This window comes from Lepidochelys olivacea (assembly GCF_965140295.1).
Source record: "Lepidochelys olivacea isolate rLepOli2 genome assembly, chromosome: 9".
NCBI lineage: Eukaryota > Metazoa > Chordata > Testudines > Cheloniidae > Lepidochelys > Lepidochelys olivacea.
In genome coordinates, this window is record NC_140419.1 from 88,255,572 (window position 1) to 88,270,235 (window position 14,664).

Sequence of the window (14,664 nt, forward strand, 5' to 3'; positions counted from 1 at the left end):
GCTGCACGTGCACAAGTCCTCTGCTGTGTTCATTAGCTCTTATGCAAGATCCTTAATGGGGCTTGGATGTAGCAAAGCAGGTGTGTTTTTAAAACTAATCAAGTACTTTAAAACGGTTGTGAAGTAGGAGGGTTAAGACAAACATTCAAGGGGAACTGGCCAGTAAAGCATAAAAGAGACAAACAAAGCTTTAAAAGGCTGGATATGAATGTAGAAAGATGATGAATTTAAGAAACAAAAAATAAGTTGTTTTAAGACAGTTTGTGATGCACATCCATAATGCTGGACTTCTGACTCTTTAGGCAGTAGCTTCACAGTTTGACACTGCTTTCTGCTTTTTTTTAGCTGAGTTTTAATGCAGTGTCAAATTATAAAGCCATGGCTAGAAATACTGAACATTTCCACAGGCTCTTGAACAGTTTCTAAGTATATTTAAATAATATAGCATCAAAGAACTCAAGGCTTTAAGACAGGCTGGAACTATTGAAATTTTGGACAGTCTCTCCTCAATAGAATCCTGGATCTACTCTGTTAAAATAATTATTAATACATCAATGGACTGATGTATGACAGCAAAGTGAATGTACTATATATGATCGCAACAATGGATTATAGCAATGTACAATAACAGAGTTAAAAACTTTTCTTAAGTTCTTCAAGTTCATGTCCCACCTAGCGCATTCCACTGTCACGGTGACATCCAAGCTCTTGATACTTTCATAAAAGCCTGAGATGGGCCTGAGCCATGAAGTTTGGACTTGGAGATGAACATTTCCAAAGTTTGGGTGCAAGGGTGGGTTGGATTCAGAAGGTGGGTCCATTCCATTGTGGAGAGTTGGATCAGCCACAGAATTCAGCTGTGTGGTGAAATCCTGTCACCACTGATTTCGGTGAGAGCTTTGCCACTGAATTCAATGGGGCCAGGATTTACAATTTCATGGTTTCCATAGTGACATTCTCTATATCAGACAGCTTTCTGTCATTACCAGTGAAATTATATTCATGGGGTGATTTATAGAACACTCCCAGTTTCTCCATCAAGAGCAATGGCCGCCATGTCTGACAAGCAGCATCTGGCTGACAAGTGCCAAATCAGATTTATCACTTATCATGAAGAACAAAGAATATAATGCCCATTTATTGGAGGTCAGAGGGTACACTGAAAGCAGCCCTCGTATTGCCCAAGTGTGATATTTTCCTAAAATACAACTACTAACTGACTGGATTCTCCTTGGTTCTGATTTTGAGAAGTGAATTCAAAAGTAAAGGAGAAATTTCCTCTCAAAAATTAAAAGCATCAAGGTGCAAGTGATCCATTTTATAGATTAACTTTCTCCTTCCCAAATAAAAGAGGCAAAGTGTGAGCACACAGTTACCTAATAAAATCTTAAATTAATACAGCATTTTATAGTCTCCTATCAAACCTGCAGACATCAGTTCACTCTCTACTCAAATGTCATCCACCTATCTCTGAAGTGGAAGGCAATGGCCAAGAGAATAAACTTGCAGTAGGAGGAGAATGGAGATTTGGAACCAGGACACTGGAGGCAGCCTGGCTTTCTGCACCTGCAAAGGGTACTGGGTGGATCAAAAGAGGGCCATCGCTGCTTGCTGTCGTTCATTTGTAGGTGGGCCACTTATCAGCTAGCCAATCCTAGTATTTGAAATAAACAAAGAGGGATGCCATTGGCTGCTGTGGCCTACCCACCGGTAGGACTCACCTCCCCTGGCCTCATCCCATGGTTGAGCCTTGCTGCGAACAGCCATACAAAGCAGACAAAGGACCTGGGGTTTTAGAGTGCAGCTTAACTCTGAAGGGTGACTCTAAAAAATGCATTCTGTATAAACCGTAATAAAATGGGATTCATGCAGAATCAGGCTTCAAATAATCTTGCTGAAGATAAGTATTTCAGTATAAAGGAATAAATCACATTGAGTAATCTGATAAACTAATCAGAATTCTGAGCAGAGAAATTAACCCAGTGTAATTCCAATTTCAGAACTTTTACTCTCATCACCAAGTTTATATATACTAAAGTATTTTTAAATAACATTTTGTTCTAAAACATTAAATTCAGAATAAGACATTTCCATGTATGAATTATGGAGTATTAATTCATGTTTAATTGCTTTGATTGGCACTGAGAGTTTTAAACATCTGTCTGATAACTATTCAAACTAATTTATCATACAGAATACAATAAAATATTATCTGTTAGTGTTTAGACTAGAGGATTCTCCTGCCATCAAAGGAACTGAAATAATAAATTTGCTCAAGTGGAAGGTCTTGGCATCCTTGGTAGAAATCAAGCTTTCTTGGTTTCTGCATTTAGATTTTTTTGGGGGGGGGGGGATTATGCAAGTGGAATTACCATTAAAGAAAGGAAAATGGCAAAGAGAATTTCAAGCACTACGTATTTCTCAACAACCTGTCAGGAGACTGGTTTCTTCTAACCCCAGCTCTGCCACTGTAACCTTGGGCAGCACTTTTCATCCCTCTGTGCCTCCATTTCCCCGCAAATCTTTTCTCTGTCTTGCCTATGCAGACTGTAAGCTCTTCAGGGCAGTGACAGTCTCCCATTATATATCTGTACAGTACATAATATGCTGGGGCCCCCCCATTCTCAGTTGGGGTCAATGGGAGCTACTATAATAAATACGTAACACAAGACTAAAATGTTGAGTACCAGGCTGATTAGTTCCAATTTCTTTTGTGCTTCTAAATGAACGTCTTTTAAAAAACCTGCTAGGACTATCAGGATCCTCCATATTCACTTTTCTTGGCTCTACCTGCCATTTTCTACCACTGAAGTTTACGGTGTTGCCAGCAGTTAAAATGTAACAACGTGTCATGTACTGCTGTACAGGCTACCTACCTCTGCATTCCAGCTGGTGCACAACTAAAATGAGATGTGCACACCCACCCCATCTCAAAGAATGAGCATTCTCTTACCCTGCAGTTAGCTAAACCGAAACTAGAACGGAGGCTTAAGAAAGCGAAGAAACCAAGTGCTGATCAATCCATCTGTTCTCCCACTTTAAGGAGTGTGTTAATTACACTTTATTCAACTCTTCTGTAGACTGATTTGCTGAATCTTTCTTGAGGCAAGGGTCTAGGTCTTATATGTTTGCACAGCTGCAAGCATAATCAGCCATTGACCCATTTATAATACATTCATTCTGTTCACCCTAAAACAACCGTATCACTGCAGTCCATTGTGATTTAGTCTGATGAAGAACATTCTATGGGCCAAGATTATCAATTTATGGGTGTCCCACTACACACTCCTTAAAGGGGCCTGATTTTCAGAGGATGGGTGCTCAGGACTTTCCGAAAATTGGACACAACCACCTTCCCAACTTGGGCTCCAAAAATCACTGGTCATTTTTGAAAATCTTAGCCTAATTTTTCAGGCAATAAAAGGGCGCTATCATCGTTACTACATCACCAATACAATTAAATATCTGCTCTGAAACTAGATCGGCAATTGAGATAAAATGTCCATATCAAGGTGAAGTAGCTCAGTCTTTGGTTTTTGTTTGCATCTGAATTGGGTGGTCACTTCTAAATATCATCAGGAGAGTAGCATTGGATGTAACTTACACACACACACACACACTATCTACTCAACAGTTAAGAAAGGCCAGAATCGGTTATTCAACCTTCATTTGTCCCCCTTTTGCATATGTATTAAAATGATGGACAGTGCTCACTGAATGAGCAACTATTCATTCTGTTGCTTTCTCCTCATGGTTCAGTGTATGGTCCTAGGCCCAATTTACTGCACATTATTGAAACCCTGCTCTGAAGACAGAATTAATCATTTCCTCATGGGTTACTTTATGGAACCCTTCACTACAGTATCTGAGGCCTTCACAAACATTCATGAATTTATTTTTACCACACTCCTGTGAGATGTGGGGGTGGTATTATCCCCATTTTACAGATGGGTAACTGGCACAGAGGCACTAAGGACAAAAGAATCCAATAATTTTACCAATTACCAAACATAACACACCTAGTATCTGATTTTTCAGAGTACACGTCTTACAGCACGTTATATATTCAAGCACAGCTCTCACTGGCTTCAGATGCAGCAAGCAGCACTCAACACTTCTGCAGCTCAGCCCCAGGGTGTCATGTTGGGCACCCAGAAAATGAGGAACACACAATTAGTGACCACCTGTGAAATGTTGGTTTAAAGTGACTTGCCCAGCATCACACAGTAACTCTGTGGCAGAGGCAGGAATAGAATTGAGTTTTCCAAGATGCATTCAACCATCTCAAGCATGAGACCATCCTTTCTCCTCCTGTTCACGACACCTTCCAACTTCTGAAATAACAGTGGCTCTACAGACAAACAGCCTCCTTCAGTATACACCCCTGATTGATCCCAGAGGTCCATCCTGTACACTGAATGAGGCGGGGATCCTGTGGAAAAAATTATATGTGGGAATGTAATGAATGTGTGTACACATTATTATACAATCTAAGGAGCTGAATTAAAGTTGCACAAGCATTCTTATTGCTGGCATCTCCTAACTTCTGCATATTTGACTTTACAATCTTAAAGTTCTTTTTAATGCCGTCTTTTGGGGAGATAAGTTACTCAGTTTTCAAAAAGCAGATATTGCATCACATGGCATCCTATTGACACCACAGTGAATCAGCAGCATGGTTGGAACCTTTAGATCCTCCATACAGACCTCTGCAATTTGAGCCAACAGAGTAACTGATTGTAACACTAGATTTTCATCCTCTATGTAGACCAGCACTAGAGGGGGATGAGATACACACTTCACCAGTGGGTTTCACAGATATTTGCAGACAACAGAGGAATGGTGAGACTCCAAAAGCTTGTGTTCCATTCCAGGCTCCAGAGGGGAATGTTCTCTCATGGGCACAGACTTCTGCCCATTTCCCTGAGCTGAACTCCTTCTGCCTCATCCCCACCAACATGTCCCTGCCCAAGCTTTATCCCTTTCTCCTTGTCCTAGTCCCACTCTCCTCACTGACCTAGTCCCAGCCTCCCACTCCTTAGGCTTCTCATCCCAATCCCTGTCTATTTGCTTCATAAATCCTAATCTCACTCCTCCAGACTGTGCTTCCCAGTTCCAGTCTCCCTACAGAGCCACTCCCAGACCCCCTTCCTCCCACCCCCCCCACCGGCTTCCTTGGTTCCAGTCCCCCTTCCAATTTGACTCTTTTTACCCTGGCCACGTTCCCTATCTCTACTGGGTCCCAGTCCCAGTCTCCCTCTCTGGGCTTCTTGACCAGTCTCAGTGTCCATGTCAATCGCAGTTCTTCCCCTACACTCCAGAGCCTCCTCAGACCTGTCCCCATCCACCTTCTTTTCCCCAGTCCCAGACTCCTTGCTCAGCCAGTCAAAGTCTCCACCCCCAGTTTCCAGTCTAAGCCTCCCCACAAAGGCTAGTCCTAGTTTCCCTTCCTCGCACCACCACCAGATATCCAGATATCAATCCCAGTCTCCCTCATCAGGGTCCTCATCTCAACCTACTCACCTCTCCCTTCTCCCCCAACCCCCTGGGGTCCAGATCGCGTCCTCTTTGCATTTGAGTCAGGCAGCTTCCTCCTCCACACTGCCTGGGCACCACCAGGGGATCGTTAGAGCAGAAGGCGGCAGGCTCTTTGCTCTCAGTTTCAGTGCCCAGCACACCCTGACCGAGATGAGCTAGGAGCTGTCATTACAGGGAAAGGCCAGCTTCACCCCTGTAGCCCTTTGCTTGAGGAAGCATGCTCGGCTCACTTTATAGGAATGGTACACGTGCAGTCTAGTCACATACAGGAGCTGTGAGGGGATGGCTCATGCTCAGTGACGATGGGATCGTTGGAAATTTTAGCTGCTAAAGTCGAAGAAATCGCTACTGAAAATGTGTGACTGAGATTTTTCAAATGGATACACTTCAAATTGCCAAATTAGGGCATATTTTCCCAGGAAAGCACAAAGGCCTGCACAAGGCCACTCCCATGGCAAATTTCAATAGCCCCAAAGCATAGGGCCCCTTGAGTTTTGTGGGGGGTTTTTTTGTTTGTTTTAAGAAAAACATCAAGAATTTTTTTATTTATTAATTTTTTTTTTTTTTAACATGAACAAAACAGTATTTTCCCCTAGCCACGTTCCTGGAAACAGCTGAACTATTTTGGCTGTAAGTGTCCCCAGCGAACCAGCCTGAGGCAGACACCTGGCATGGAAAAGTTCAACCCAAACAGTTGAAGTTTGGCAAAGTTATCGGCAACTGAAAACCGGGTCTTGCAATGGGCATAATAGATGCTGGTGCCAGTCTTCCCTGTAACCACCCGTCAGTCTCATGAAGCAAAAGGAAAGCCTGTGGAGAAGAGGAGAAAATGCTGTGTGTGTTGCAGCTTTTTCTTCGGAAGTTCAGAAATATCTGAAAGAGCAAAGAAAGAAGCAAGGGGGAGATATAACAGGGTTTGAATGTTTCAAATTCCTCTGACAGCAGTGCACTGAAGTGCATTTTATCTTTGTGAGATCTTGCAGCAGCTGAGCAGCTTTATAGCTCGAAGCCCGAAACGTGGATATTATCTAATGCTCAGCTGAATTGTACAACCCCTGCAAAACTTCCCTTCCTGCTTTCAACCAGGGATTCAGCACGATGGTCTTTATTTTGCAAGCCATGAGTTTAAAACAAGCCTAGTGGTTTTAGGGAGAGAATGAAAGAACGCTCTGACTAAGAGGAGATGTCCTCAAGCAACATTTCACAGGCAGCCCGGCTAATTAGATTGAGGATCGGAATGACGTCATCATCTCCTGTATTCAAGAACCTTTCACCAGTCACACGCCCCTCCCTTCCTTACTCCCTCACCATCTCCTGCACAATGATGCCTCCCCCCCCAATGCTCCCCACATAATCATTCCATTGGGAGGTAGGAATGACCCTATCCACACCCCCAGCAAAGCCCACATGATTTGCAGGAGGAAAGGTCCAGTGCAGAAGCCCCATGCCTCTTTGCTGCAACTCCATGCCCCTGGCAGGGCTCTGGTCCCCAGTAGCACAGCTCCAGTCATCTAAGAGGAAGCAAATTTTACTTAACCAAATGCCACACCTGCAACTTGCTGGGAACTTAAGGGCCACATGTTTGTACACACTAGCGTAAGTTGCAATCACCCTGAACTTTAATACATTGGCACAGCCTGCAGTGCTAGGCCCCTGGAAATCAGAGATATTGTATATTGGGACCATGGGCTCCTCTCCCCATTAAAGATTTGGGCTAACTGTAGAGCTGTATGGACAACGCTCACATTTGGCCTAGCGACTGCACTTTGAACCTCCAGGGGGAACCACATCCTAATCACAGGGGGCCCTGCAATAAATCTTGCATAATCCAGTCTCTTGTCCAGGTCCAGAGATAACCGGTGCCATCTTTCAAACAGTACTCGTCTCTCACATTAGAAGGCCTCACCCCACGCATTAAGAAACATGAATTGATTTGTGTACTCTCTGCTAGGTTCTCTTTTTTTCCTTTATCTGTGCAATTATATTGTTTAAACCTGTAAAACATGCAGGGATACAGTTTGGATGAAAGGCGCTCTGCAAAAGGAAATTGCGTTCCATTAGCTGGTAGAAAGGCTGGGAATGTGTGTCATCAGCACACAGAGAATATTAGAGGGATTCATGCATTTAATGCAACAACATTAATTTCAATCTTTCATACACGGTATCAAATAATTTTCGGTAGATTTCAGATGTAAACTACAGCCAAAGAGAGGTTTTATTTATAACAACATGTGGATTATTATACAACATCCTGACATATTATTTCTATCTGATAACTGGCTAAATTTGGATTAATTAAGATTAAATTCAATCTGGATTGGGGTTCTTCCCAGCCTCAGGAATCTACAGAATTTTTAAAAATAGGAAATTTTAAACAAAAACAGGATCTTAGCTTTTGTGGTTTCCAACAGGCATCTAGAGTGCTTTTTCCATAATCACCTGTGATATATGGGAACAGAAGTCCAAGTTACTTCATTAAAAGCACTCAGACATAACTGGATATATTTACATATTAAGCAGGCAACTGAGACTCTAATCTTTCTATTTTATGTACCACTGCAATCATGAGTTAGAGTCAGAATGCCTGTTAAACACTCTGAATACCACAGAGTACTCTAAAAATCAAGATAAGTGCAGGTGACAAGAAAGGGCTTATATTTACAATGCTGATTTACAGTGCTGTACTTTTATCTCTGTAAATAATTTTTGTGCTTTAGAAGCATTAACTCAGCACTAGTAAAATGATTTTAAAAATGTATTTTGTACCTGGAAATGTTTTCCTATTACACTAAAGAACTTCACAATTGTCTGGGAAATGGTTCATTCCGTTAAATATTTTTTAGTCTCTTTCCTGGAGTCTGAGCAGCAAAGGACAGTCAAGTACTACATGGTCAATTTTACCAATCTTCACAGTACACAGGAGGTCATGCAACTCCCTTCTACTGGACAGCAAGGTAAGCCTGAGTTATGCTACTACTTCATGCAGGCCATGACATAACGGGGCTCAGAGCGTAGGGACATTCTTCAGAAAGACCACCTCTAAAGTGATGCCTCTTGAAGAAACAGGAAGGGCAAAAACTGTACATCCTTTCATGGATAGAATTGGACTTGACTTTTATTTGACATCCAAAGGGTTGAATCCTCAGCTGAGGCTGGGCTCCATTCAGAGAAGCTGCAAAGTTAAATCAAATATGGATTTATATCACTTTTATACCCCATCTGTCTGCTGTCACTCCCAGAACTGTTGGATATCATCTTCAGGTCTTCTCTAAATTGCATTGGTTGATAACTCAAGGGGCTACTCCATCAGCGAGAGATCACCGGAGCACAGCAGTATTCCATCTGTGAACCCTTTCCCGGACTCTCTGCTAGACCCAGGCGAGTGAAAAGGTTGGGAAATGAAGTATTTCAAACAGGGCAGATCAATGAGGCAAAGGTGTGTTGTTTTACACACTGTAGATTGCGCATCTCGAATCTCCATTGCCACTGTGTCCTCAGAACTGTCTGCTCACATTGTCTCCCCTTCTTGCATAAGAAACGTTTCCAAGATAAGAATCTGTTTGCTTGGCAGGTGTATAATTCTAACCCAGCTCATTCTTTTCCTGTGCAGTTTTAATACTATCTTTTGAAATCTATGTCCAGTGTCTTAATTCTCTTGCAAACGTTGGCCATATTCCCAATTAAAGTTAGGACCCTAAATAACTGAGGAGTTGACCTAGCCATGTGCTTTATAATCACATGGAAACAGCTAGAAATGAGGAGACGTTTGTGAACACAAAGAGCGAGAGCCCTGATCCAGACACTGTTGAAATAAACGGAAAGGCTCCTTTTCACCGCAATAGGCCTTCGATCAGTCCCCAAATTCAGAGATGTTCTGTAAGATGGTGTATTATTATGCATCAGGAAGTGGATGTAAGCAACTCCAACCCAGCAGCCACAGATCACGGAGTGTAACATGGTGTAACTTACAAACTGAGGCATTAAAAAGAGGTGAGAGATAATGTGGTTACTTTAGCGTGTATCTCAAACACTCCAGTTAGTTGCTTTTTCTGCTTCATTCTTCTATTCCAGCCTCATCCACTTATATTTACAGCTCTCAGAGCCCCTTACACCCATCTACTGACACAATATCAACAGCCTTGCACATCACCACAGAATTTGGCCTGCATTTTATCAGCCTTTGAAGTTGCTAAAGAAGTTCTGATCATCATATGGCAGGAGATGTCTAGCGATCCAAACTTTAACCATGTAAGAAGAATTCTGTGGATTCCTTACTATAACCTGCCCTGCATGCTCCTGTGTCACTAAAGTATGTCCTATCCAGGCAGATTGGCAGCAAGCTACAACCTGCCCTTTAAAGACATTCAGGAAGCATTGGCCCACGTTATCTTGGTTGTCAGTTACGCACCCACAGCATTTCTCACAGCCACAGAAAAAAAGGGGGGGAGCAAGAAATTACAATGACTTGTCATGTAAGTGGTCCGTGGTAACGTTTCCTTTTGTAGAGCTGCCTGTTTATGTTTTCTGCACTTTAAACAAAAAGGGAAGAGAAATGGGGCAGTTTATAGTGACAGTGTCACTCCTCTGGAGAGCATTGACGGTGCCTGGATTGCTTGGGGAGGGGGGGTTTTTTGTCTATTTTTAAAACAGATTCCCTCTCAGTTAAAAGTCTGTGAACATTCAGAAGTTAAAGCATGGGTGTCGACAGCGATACTCATGTCACTGTGCCCCAAGGTATTTTCTGTTTTACTTCCAGGAAGCAGCATTTGGCTGGTGCTTTTTGTCCTTCATCTGCTCTTAAAATTTAACTAGCTGCACCCTCTATGTTAGTGATAGGTCTTCATCTTTGGCATTAGAAACTGTCCCATCCCTCCCCCTCCGCAATTACACACAATATGATCAATATCACAGGAAACCATGGAGATACTACAGCCAAGGGGGCACAAGTATTGACCAGTGGGTACACACATTTCAAATTGCTAGCTATGCACATGTTTAAATAAAATCAGCTAAATGCCCAGAGCTTTTTATTTAGTTAGTTTGCAGGGATCTGTATGTACGGTGACCAGATAGCAAGTGTGAAAAATTGGGACGGGGGTAGGGGGTAGTAAGGGCCTATATAAGAAAAAGCCCCAAATATCGGGACTGTCCCTATAAAATCGGGGCATCTGGTCACCCTATCTGTATGTGGTCCTGATTTCTCATTCTAAAACAGGGAACTTCTTCCATCCTAGCAGAATCCCTCAGCTTCAGCAAAGTGTGTAAATCATGCACAAAAAACAACTGTAAAGTAACCAGGATACATAAGGCAACATGATGGGTGTCAAAAATGCTGCATTAATCAATGGTGGTGAAACCTCCAGTTTCTCATGTCATTACCATAAGCAGCTCTCGGAAAGCCACTACTATAATTCTGAAGTATCAGAACTTTTCTTTTCTTTTTGTTTTTTTAAGTGTCTGCGGGGAAGGAAGGGGAGAATGGAGAATTAAAAACCTAGAGAAAACAATTCACTCCTGAAGGCCAAGTTTAAGAATTAAATTAAAATGTAATGACCATGTTGTGAAATCCCCAAAATCTGAGGTCAGTGGCAGCAGCACTGGTAGACAAGGGTGTGCTACCGAGCACCAGGCTAATAAAACAAGTTACTTTTAGTTGAAGGCATTAAGAGAGATCATTTCTCCTTTCATTTTACATGTGCCTGGGCAGTACTTTTTCAGCAAAGACACCTGTCAGTTACACAGCTGCCACATTTGATTCCTGTAAACCTGTTTCGCAATTAGAAAAAGAAATTAAAGTGTTTATTGGTGTCTCCAGAGTAGTTGTATGAAAAGCAGCCCAGCTGGCACATAAACAGCGACAGTCTGTTCTTTCCCTTAAAAATATACGTTTTAATCATCATTTTACTTACAAGACACAACACAAACGGTGATAGAACAACAACCCTCCAGGCCTTCCCTTTCCCCCACTCACACATTTATGATCTTTAAGAGTGAAATGTCTTCCATAGACTTAAACCTGAAAGCCAAGGATACCCAATAGCAGATGCACAATTGAATCCAGAAGTGTATAAACAGTGGACTCAGAACTCTCAGCAGGCCTGTGCCAGTAATTATTTTTATACTCACTCTTGTGTTACGTTGGCAACGGGGTTTGTTGGTGGTTCAGGAAACTTCTCAGCAAAATCCACTTTGCTTTTTTTTCTTTTCCAATCAATGTAGCAACAAAGATGCTGGCAGGATAAGAGACAATCATAGAATCATAGAAAATCAGGGTTGGAAGGGACCTTAGGAGGTCATCTAGTCCAACCCCCTGCTCAGTGAGTACTGCCTGTTCAAAGTGCTAGGTAATGCTATATGTTGTGCAATGTTACATTTTAGTCCAATGACAATGGCGTTAAATATCTTAAAGTGTCTGGCACACGCACTAAGCTATAATCCTGATGAACTACAGTACTTAATACTGCACCATCACTGGAGAAGTGCGCGCTTGCATGTTGCTGACCAGTGAAACATCTCAACACAGTAGAATTAAACTTTAGGGACCTACCCCCTTCACTGTAAACACACTTCCTCAGACAGATATGCAAGCAGCCTTTCAGTGGGCCTGAGTAAATGTTGCAGGATTGGATGCATATTTTTCATACGCTTTTTTACAGAGTATCCCAAAGTGCCTTACAGAATTAAATAATGCAGTCACAATTTAAAGTAAAATAGAACAGGAAAGGAACAAAGAGGAAGAGTGAAATGTGGTCAGATGAGAATTGATCAAAGAAGCTGAGCTCATACGGAGCAGAAACGGAAGATGCTGGCTACAGTTAAGGGGTTAAGGGGGCAGAGAGGACATTGGTATCAGTGTCAGATGAGCCATGAGAGCAGGGGACCATACAGAGAGAGGAGAACTCATTGATAAGATGAAACAAGCCCACAGAGGGTTTAGAACAAGGCAGGCAGTTTTGATCTGGATTTTATTTCAGTATGCAGGGATTTATGCAAATAACTCCTATTACCACTAGTGGGGGTTACATGTGCAAATCCCCATCTTCAGAAGGGAGACTAAAATTCCACGGATTTCCTATTGAATTAGAATGACAAACATACAGTTCTGCTAAATTAGTTCTTGCTGATCTACTGTACACAAATGTGCAAAGTCCAATAGCCTTCAGAAATTCACATTCCTTTTCTAGGACTGAAGTTACACAGTTCCCCTGTGGTTTAGAACAGAAAAGGACCCGTTCTATTGTTTTTAATTATTGTATTATGAAAAGGTCTCCCATCTCTAAAGGCTGGATGTAATTAATACACAGAAAACAAGGCAAGACAACAGAGTACAAACCCAGAATTTCCCACTGGAGCCCTCAGCCCAGAATCCCCAATGTAAGCTGAACTCTTCCCCCATGAATTTGGTTCTGAGAGAAATCTCTTGTCCGGATCCAGTTTGGATGAAATCCATTCCTGAATGATTTCAGCCCAGCGTGGGGGAAATCTGATGAGATCAGCTAATATCTCAATATTCCCACTTCACTGGGGAAGAAATCTCACAAGCAAAGCTCACAAGATTTTTGGTACTGCTGAGTCCAAACCTGAGATAACCCAGACTTATCTCCTAAACCCACACCCTAATCCAGATCCAATCAGTGACACACACCCCCCAGTGCATATCTAACACACACATAATAGCCAAGACTTAAAAAAATTGGGTGACCTAAAACTATGTCCTGTAGTTGTCCTTTACATTCTGCATTTATAATCCTCCCATTATTAAAGGCACAGCTGTTCTAAATATAACAGGTAGAGGCTACTGGTACGTACAAATGGCAATGCAAACATTAAAAATCTCACATGAATTAGTCAAAGCAATTTGTTTTTAAAAGCGTGTGGGACTCACACTAACATACATGCTCATGGGCACCACTGCCCTCTGATGGCTAGAGAAACAAAACGTTCTTGGGAATTCATGATTGTCTTATATTTTAGTGGCTGGCCTACAGAGCGGTGATAAAATAATGGATTATAGTCTTTAGATTGTGTGTTCTGTGATCGGGGTTTAATTCACACATGCATGAACGCTGCCCAGCTGACAACACTGGAGCCATGTTTGCAGGCAGCCATGGATCATTAGAATGGGTTCCATGAGATCCTGGTTCCTGGGGGGGGAATCAGGCATGAAGTTCATGCACAAAAATTGCTGTGCAATTGTGAACCAAAACTTTGCACATGGAGTTGCAGTAATTATGTGTGAGAAAGCTGACATTTGCACACACCCAAATGGCATCTTAAGACCCAAGAGGTTAAAATGGTCAGGTGGGCCTCTAAATATCCCTTGCATGCCAAATAATCTAGGCACACAATTGCACATATCTTTCTGCATGTGGGCTTTGTTCCTAATTTTTTCCAAAAATTTGGCCTTTAGCATCTGGTACGCACTGATTGCAGCCTCTAATTTGGGCTCATTTCCCCCGTGCATCTCCTTTCAAAAGGTTTAAAGAGCTTTGTTTCCCTTGGAAGCAGACTCTAAATTAAAGCTTCCAAAGAGTCTAAAGCAGTGGCAGGGATTTGTCTCTCAGAGAAGGGCACATAAACGACAGCTGCAATGTGGCAGTCCCCAAAGGGGACCCTGCAAATTCTGGTAGTTTGCCCTGAAAGATTGCTATGCTTTTCAAGGGCTGCTAATGTACTAGGCCAGCCAGATTCCTCATGTGGAACGGAACACAGAGGACATTATCAGAAGGGCCAACATGTAATAATGGGACCTGGCTTACCTGAGATAAAATAGGTAACTTTTTAAGGATGCATAAATAGTGGAATCAGCTCTGATGAGAAGGGTTTCAACTAGCCTCTGATGCTGCCTCTGTTTTGTGCTCCTCTCGCTGTACATCAAGAGGCAAAACAAGTCAAAAAGTAAATATTTGTTCATGATGTTTGTTTTCTGGTGGATGGCAATGGAGGGGAGCAGAGCAGTGAAAGAAAGAATAGGAGGCACAGAGAGATTCTCTCAGCACCTCTGAACAGAAGAGTCTCCCACTATGAATCCAAATGCAGTGCCAGTAAGACCACAGGTGTACTCAATTGGAGCAAGGGGAAATGTGATTGGGAGGCATATGGCGATTGTTCTGCATTGGCAATATA

General features: G+C 42.3%; 1 long non-coding RNA gene across 1 annotated transcript in view; it reads right to left on the bottom strand.

The window, feature by feature from the left end:
- Nucleotides 1-14,383, bottom strand: part of LOC311526534 — a 28,316-nt gene extending 13,933 nt beyond the window's left edge. The window contains exons 1-2 of the long non-coding RNA XR_014713043.1: nucleotides 14,298-14,383; nucleotides 11,665-11,768 (exon numbers count right to left, since the gene is read on the bottom strand). This is a non-coding gene — a long non-coding RNA (uncharacterized lncRNA). The remainder of the gene's footprint in view (nucleotides 1-11,664; nucleotides 11,769-14,297) is intronic.
- Between the last annotated feature and the right edge of the window lie 281 nt (nucleotides 14,384-14,664).